The 8,385-nt window shown below is 31.6% G+C and overlaps 1 pseudogene; it reads right to left on the bottom strand.

The window, feature by feature from the left end:
* Positions 1-541: 541 nt before the first annotated feature.
* Positions 542-659, bottom strand: LOC118607019 (annotated as a pseudogene).
* Between the last annotated feature and the right edge of the window lie 7,726 nt (positions 660-8,385).

An 8,385-nucleotide genomic window follows, 5' to 3' on the forward strand; every position in this document is an offset into this window, starting at 1 on the left:
ATGTAAATAAAACACAGTCGACCGTGCAGAGCAATTTCTAAATAAAAGCCATGGTCTTCAGTCTCTTCTCTTCTCTCCTTCAGTTCTAATGTGTTAGATGTCCTCTTTTCACTACTACTGATTGTAATTCTTCTTGTGGATATCTGTGTAATTCTAATATTTTTTAATATTGTACCAATTTGCCAAAACTAAACACAATATTACTCTACCATCTAGTACCTAATACCTTATAACTTTTAATATTTCTTTGAAGTCTCAATCATCTACTGATTACATTCATAAGTTCAATTATATATGTAACATCTTTTTATTAAATTTTCACAGGTCTCACTACTCCCTCTGGTAAGATGTGTTTGTCTCACATACTAACCTCTAGTTTTCTTATCCCACATCCTTATTCTTATTTCGGCAAAGGACATTTATATTTATATTGTCACTATCTTCTTTTTTTTTTTTTTTTAGGTGAGGCAAATCTTGGTTGACCTCATAGACTGCAAGGACCTTGTCAGCTTACAATCCCTTATTTTTTATTTATTTTTTATGCCCACAGCACCTGGTCTTCCTAGGTGGTCTCCCATCTAAGTACTAACCAGATCTGACCTGCTTAGCTTCCGAGATCAGACAGGATCTAGCTTGTTCAGGGTGGCATGGCCATGGACCTTGTCACTGTCTTTAACATATTGATTTATATCATAAATCCATTATGAAGTTTTCCTGTGCTTTGGTTACAGAAGGTAAAACAACACTTACTATGCAACTACTATATAAATAAATACAGCTTATTCTGGGATGCATGTGTGTTATTATCATATTTTTTATATCTAATGCTATGTCCTTTAGGCACACAAATTATTTAACACATGCCTTCAAATTAAAATTCTCTATCATTTGTTTAAATCTGTCGGCCATAATTAATTTGCTTCAAACGGGCAGGATTTTCTTATTACAGTTTGTGGGTGTGTGTGTGTGTGATGATGTTTGGGTTTTACTTTTATCTAGAGTTTCTCTTTATTCTTTTCTCTTTGAAATGCTTCCCTTTATAATAGCCCCTTCCTGGTGGGAATTTTCTACTTTTTTCTTTTTCCCCAAAAAGCTCCATTCTGAAGTTGTCTATTTTGTTCCATCAGGAACTAGGTTCCTTGATGGTTTCTTAGACAGCTGTCTTCCTGTTGACCTTTGTTTCACTGGTTTTAAAGTACTGTTAGATGGCTATCACAACCTCTTCTCTCTTAGCTTCCATGATGTTCTAAATTAAATTCTCAAATAATTTCCTGAAAATGAGTGCAACAGAGATAAATGTGCCATGTGCTTACTTGACAAAAAATGGCTTTTGTACTCCAGGTTGATTTCTCAAATGTGTATGACAATTTTTTTTTTTTCAATTGCATTCAAATCTTTAAAAGCAGTATATCAATATTTTCTATCATTTATCATTGCTAATGCAAAAATATGATGCTACATTTGCTCTTTTTGTGTTGTACATTACTTTTTATTGTTTTTGTTTTATCTTTGAAATTATAAAATTGATTGGTGATTTGTCTAAAGTTGAGTCATTTTAGCATTGTCTTAATATTTCTCAGTGTGAATTTTCATGATATTATTCTGTCTGGTGAATTCTTTTCTATTATTGGTTCATACTTAGCTAACTATGCCCTCCCACATTTTCCTTGTGATGTTGGAGCTCTTAAATGTATTTTCCATTTCTTTCTTTTTCAGTTTTATACTTTTCACTAGAGGCTGCTTTTTATGCTAGTTATTCTTTCAATTTTATTTGGAGTAGAACAATTATAACTTACTTTGAAATATATATTATATAATTTATATAATATACACACATATATATATATATTTTTTTAATTTATGAATGTGATGTCCTCTTGGCACTCTCTGAGTATCTTCATTCAGGTTTTTACAATTTTGTAATCTTTAAGCTTTTTAATGTTTCTCAATTGCCTATACTCTGGTCAGTTTACTGTTGCTTTTCATTTTGACATTTTTCTTTTATGCTTTGTTTTCCCCTTGATTGCCTGATTTTACTAAAGTCTTAAGGAAATAAAACCTGTCCAATTTACTTTGCTGCCATATTCAAATTAATAGTTTTAGGTTTTTTAGATGTTTGTTCAATTTATTAAGAGAGCTCATTCATTTCCTTACAGAAGCTTATGCTAACTACTTGAATAGGTAAAAGCAGTTTCTCAATGGTACAATTGTATATATTCAGGCCATCAATACAGTTTTCAATGTTCTCATCCTAGTCATACATTTACCTACCTGGCTTCTCTGAACTCAGCATATCTCTCTGTCTTATTAGCATAAAGATTAACTATCATTCCCTGATAAAGGAGGGTTTTATGGGAAAATTCGGGCTTCAATTTTTCCACTTTCACAGACCCCAAAAGACAATCCTATAAATGTTTCGTTTTATAGAAATTTCTGTAAATGTTAAAAAGTTGAAACTTCTAAGACAACTTCTAAAGGTAAGAAACTAGCTTTATATTTTTTTTGTCCTGCTTAAGTAAAAGAAGGCCTTCAAGTATCTAGAAACTTTAGAATGAAATATGAGGAGTATGTGTGTTTATGTGTGTGTGCATTCCTGAAAATTCAATAATTGCAAGAAATAACTAACATTTTACTGAATTCTAGTCAGAGATTGCTAATAGAGATATATTTGTATTTCTAAACATATCTCTCTATGTAAAGGAAATCATCTCTTTAAATTTAGTTGTATTATATAATTAGTATTCAATGCCCCAAAGATGCTGAAAAGAGAGGTTTATTTCTTTAATAGAAAAAAAAAATACTTTTTACATTTTCGCATCTATATACATTGCAAAAGAGTAGCTGCAGTGAGGGGGAAAGCGAATTGTGTTTCATTGACCAGAACTTGATCTTTTGTCAGCAATCTCACTGTGGTTTTCAACAGTGAATTGTTAACTTCCAGAACATTATCTTTCAAAATATTTCAACTGGTTGTTTTCTTACTTTCACTTTAGAAAAATGTATGACCCAACTGACAGTAATAAAATAAAATCTGTAAAACGATCAGTGCCTATTTGATCTTAAGTAAAGATTATATTAGCTGAACGGTGACTTGGTTCACTGGGAGATGCAATTTATCATTCATCTTGAAAGGTTAAAAGCAGGCAACTATATATAAATGTGAATGAAGAAATATTTGGTTAGAAATTCATAACAAAATTCAACTCTGCACTTGCTCTGAAGGAAGAAAGAATGATGTGGTATATTTAAATGTCAGCAGTTAAAATCATTCTTGGACTAAACACTAAGAAATCCAAATATTTCTTGTCTGTTCATATAAAATTTGAAAAGTCAAAATAATTTATTTTGTTAAATTAAAAATATTTTAAATTATGAATTCTGAATATTTTATTTGGATTGTAAGCAGTGGTATGCTGGTAAAGGTCTAAAAACAGGATCTCCCTTTAGGTAGAAAGAAGCCTTGGCTGAAGTGTTTGTCAACTTTTATGAGAAACATACTCTATGCCTGATTTAAATCAGCCTGCATGTTCTCATTAAATGCAAATGGAGAAGATACGGTGCCGATAGGTTCTATGAGCCACTGTAAGCTGTGTCTGGCACACCACTGCTCTAAGGTCACTATGGTGAAATGTAAAATTGCTTAAGGTTATGTTCATAAAATCTTGTCTGCCTGTAAATAATTATGCTGTATTATAGAGCAATACGTAATGTATTAAAATATGATTGATAGTGCTTAATCATTACTTATTTCTCATGGTAGCTTGCTTCATAATCACAATATGATCAAAATGTAGGGTTTATCAGCATGTTACACTTTTGCTCAAATAAAATATAAGGCTCTCTCTCCTTCCTCAATGTTTATTACTAATCTGGGAATTTGATTACGGGTCAACACTACACTCTGCTGCAATTTCACAAAATAAATGGATAATTTAAATTTGACCTCTGGAGCATACTTTTAAAGATTTACTTATTTAAGTGAAGCATACTTAGGGCTGTTTTTGGTCATCATTTTGCCTTATTTTCAAAAGAATTCTATTTAATTATCAACATCATAATATAAGTCCTTTAGGATTATTATAGATGTTTTTGCTATAGAAAGTATTTAGGAAGTAAAATGAAAATAACCATCTTTGAGTGGGATAGAGAGAGAATAGATATCTCCCTTATTTGTACCTCTTAAATCTTTAGCAAGTAGTTCTTTGGTTATTTTTTGCTTTGTTTCGTTTTGGAGTGTGTGTGATGTGTGATGTGTTCAAGTTTATAAAATTTTAATTAAGAATGTAGAAAATTCTAGTAATTTACAAAATATATAATTTGGAAGCTTGATCTATCATCTATCCCTATCTATCCATCTATCTATCTATCTATCTATCTATCTATCTATCTACCTATCATCTACCTACCTATCTATCCATTTATCTATCCTTTAGATATTAAGTAATCAGATATAAATTAAAATATTAAATATTTGTGTGAAAATTTTAAATAGTGTGCAGAGTCATAAGAGGTTTCAAGAAGCAAGGTATTTTAAAAAATAAGTTGTGTTTATAATTAAAAAAAAATAGTTTGCACTGTTAGAGTTATATGTTAAAGGCATATTCTGGTAAAATTTCATTAATCCAAACATCGAGAACCTTAAATCTCAAAACTTCACTGAGAGATAAAAAGGAGGTAATCTACAAACAGAGAGGAAACATCAATAACAGTTTTTCATACACCAGATATTTTGGATGCTAGAAAGAAATACCTGAACAAATTTTGGGGACATTACAGTTAATGATAATCCAAGGACTCATACTTCTTTGACATAGGTTCTAGATTAGTAACACTTATGTCTTCTTTCTCTACACTTCAGGTTTTCCCAATGTAATAAACATAAAGCACTAGGTCCTTGTGGCAGGTAGTAGAAAACATGGCGTGTACTTTTCTATCTTTGCAGATCTTTTGCTTTTAGAACAGTCGAAGACTTCATTACTCTCACTTCTATGTGTAAATAATGTAGACAGATGTCTGGGATAATATTTTAATATTCGTTGATATGACTCTTTTATAACTGGTTTGATATTTAGAAGGAAAAGGGGATATCGCTTATCATCATTTTAAGATTCAGCAATGATTTTGACCAAACATCTTATACTAATTTGTACTGTAAATTTCTATGGGCTCAAAAAATAATGGCCCCAGCTAGATTGTATATATGGCATCCACTATTCCCTAACACATTTATTGGTTCAGGTGCAATTTTTCCACATATATGTTACTTAAAAACATCTTTTATCCAAAACATTTGTTTGGCCCAATGAGACATTGCACAGCACTTTACTGTTCAGCAGACAAGTTGAACACAGTAAAACTTACCCTGGTGGTCAACCAAAAAGAAGTACTCAGGGTGACCAAAGTTAGGCTATTGACATATAGCAAAATCTAAGCACACATCCTAACAAACGTAATGATAATAAGATAGAAGTTCTATAGCACTATAAAATAAAACCCTACCTTAAATAATAAGTTGCTACATTAGAGAAAACTAATAAGTTCATAGTCTCCTTTGGTTAGCCTATCACTTCTATTATCTAATAACTAGCCATTCCAAAAGTTTCAACCTATGTTTCATTTTTATTGATCTACATTAACTTGAAAGAAAAGCATTCCAAGTTTATGCATAGATGACATTGCTACAAATCAAGAGAGCAAAATACACAGCACAGTAATTAAGCACAATCAAAAGTAATAAAAATGTATAATGACTGATAAATACATCCATGAAATAGCAAGCAGAAGTGAAGTCAAGTAGCGTCTAAAGACAATAAATGAATATATCTGGATTTCAAACTGCCACAAATTATTCTAAAATAATTTTTAAAAAGGAGCATTTCAGTACATCACATAATTCATGAAATGCAAATCGAGTGTTGTCTTGGAACATTTTATGAGTATGCAGCCTTTTATGCCATTTCTAGAATAAACGAGACACAGGAGCCCTCTCATAGGTGCATTGAAAGAGAGCTCCTTCTTTACTTGTGCTTCGTGCATGCGTTACCTAACTCAGATATCTAAATGCTATGTCATAGCCAGTGACACTCTCTGGAATCTGATCATTCCTGGTGTACATAAGTCAGTACACAACGACAAAGATTATGCCCTTAAAATAAATGAACTCACCATTATATAGTAGGTAAATACATATCTATATGCTTTACTGGTCATTAATATATTTGCAGAAAACCAATTCTGGTAGGTATGTGATTCTGACAATTGAATTTCAGTGTTGTTTGAACACAGTAGTGAAACAGCTACTGAACTCAAACTTAAGCGATAGGTTGGCCCTCTAAAAGTGTACAGAGAGTAGCTTGGAGGGAAATGAATTATTGACAACAAACTAACCGGGTGTCACTGAAAAGCACTCCAAGGGCTATATCCTACCACAGAACTCTAGCTCAGCAAAAACACTGACTCTGCCTTGGACCTGATTCCAGTCCCCAGTGTTGTCTATCACAGATAAGCTTCGGCTCCTCGCACTGCATTAGATATACCAGCAAAAACATTGTTAGCTCACCTCCACCCTGGTTTTTTCCGTACTCACCCCCACCCTACAAAATGGTTCCCCTCCTCTGAACATGTCCATTTTTTTTAGCTCCATTTTCCTCCCTTTACTGGGCCCCTACCAATAAGTGGTAATTCCCGTGTGGAGTTCTTCAATCTGGGTTACTTCAGTGATAAAATGTTGATAGCGCAATCCTCCATCATCTATGTAACTAAATTTTTATACTGAATCCCCATTCTTGAAAGACCTACTTTGTTTAAATATACCCTTGTTTGACATGTGAACTTCATGCCTTATGAAGGATGCTGCGCACTCTTTATCATCACTTCCTCTAATGTAGTCCACTAAGAATTTCTCCTTTCAATTTTCTGATTCACACCTTTTTAAATCTATAAATAAATTTTCAAACAGGTAAGATTTAGACAAAATTTTGGTCATGTCCTTCTAACTTTCTCGAACTAAATTTTTATGCTAAATATTCATGATTTCATTTTTGATATGAAAAATTAGAAATAGTCTGAATATGAAGACACACATTTTAATTTTTTTCAAAATATATAGCTTAACCTACAGAAATTTTCAGGGATTAAGTGAGTGTTAAAAATAAAGTTAATTTGTCTGCATGACTTTTTATTTTTAACATTCTATCAAACATATGGAGTAATCTTAACTTACGTGACTAAGTAATCGTTACAAGTTTATAAATGGAAAAAATGTTTACTTCCAAAAACCAGTCATAACAGCTAGTTTTTTTAACATTCATTTAAAAGAGAAGATATTAAAAATGCCATTAGAAATTATTATATTTTAATATTTTTGGTATTAGAAATCCAAAGAGACAGTCCAGAAAATATATAGGTTGGTGTTTATTTGTTTTTAATGAAATTAAGAGTGCATTTTTTCCTTATATCATGCTTAAGAAGAAGCTATGCCCAAAATAATATCAGTATTCATTTTATCTGGGTCCTATGCTTTCGAAAGGAAAAATAGTACCTAAGCTATTTATGGGAAGGGAGCTGAATGGAACTCTTAACCAAAACATGGTATCATTCTTGATCTTAAAGGCATCTGTGTTTATAAACTATTCTAAAACTCCTTTAAAATGTTAAAAATTTCCTTTTAAAAATTATTTTAAGCAAAATTCTATCACTTTAGATATTAAAAAATGTAAATTAGGCTTTGAAATATGAACAGTAACTATAACAAATAAAAAGATCCATTTAAGGCCTTACTTTACTTAAACATATAAAAATAACTACATTTAATGAATTCCTACAATGATCTCTGCTCTCTGTCAGCTCTGATTAACTTCTTTAAAAATCTCTAAAAACTTTTCTTATTTGCATTTTAGAATAAGAATTTCAATAAACATAGTACTCTGAATATTATAATTGTGTATCACCATCCCAAACATGTAATGCAAAAATAGAAAGTGTTTTTCCCTCTTAGCAATTCATGTGTAAGTTAGATATTTAGGGATGCAATTTCCATCCAATAACTTTAACACATAATTTATACTAAACAATTAGTCATCTGTCATAGAGTTGAACCTGCATATATATTTTAAAAACTGATATAAAATAGGTCCTTCTCTAGTTGACTGACATGTGAGCAATTCCCAGAGACTCTCATCGAAAGAATAAATTAAAAGATGCATATTTATCCACGTATTAATTCATATTTCTACTTTCTACTATGTAGGAGTCTATCAGCTACTGGGCAGAGGGAGGATTTTCAAACAAGACCAGCTATCCGACCTCCCCTTCTGGACAGAAAGAAGAAGGCAGTAATCACTTACTTGCAAGCAAACATCTTTCCATGCATATGTACATACACTA

This window comes from Rousettus aegyptiacus, unplaced genomic scaffold (assembly GCF_014176215.1).
Source record: "Rousettus aegyptiacus isolate mRouAeg1 unplaced genomic scaffold, mRouAeg1.p scaffold_m13_p_8, whole genome shotgun sequence".
In the NCBI taxonomy this organism is placed as follows: domain Eukaryota; kingdom Metazoa; phylum Chordata; class Mammalia; order Chiroptera; family Pteropodidae; genus Rousettus; species Rousettus aegyptiacus.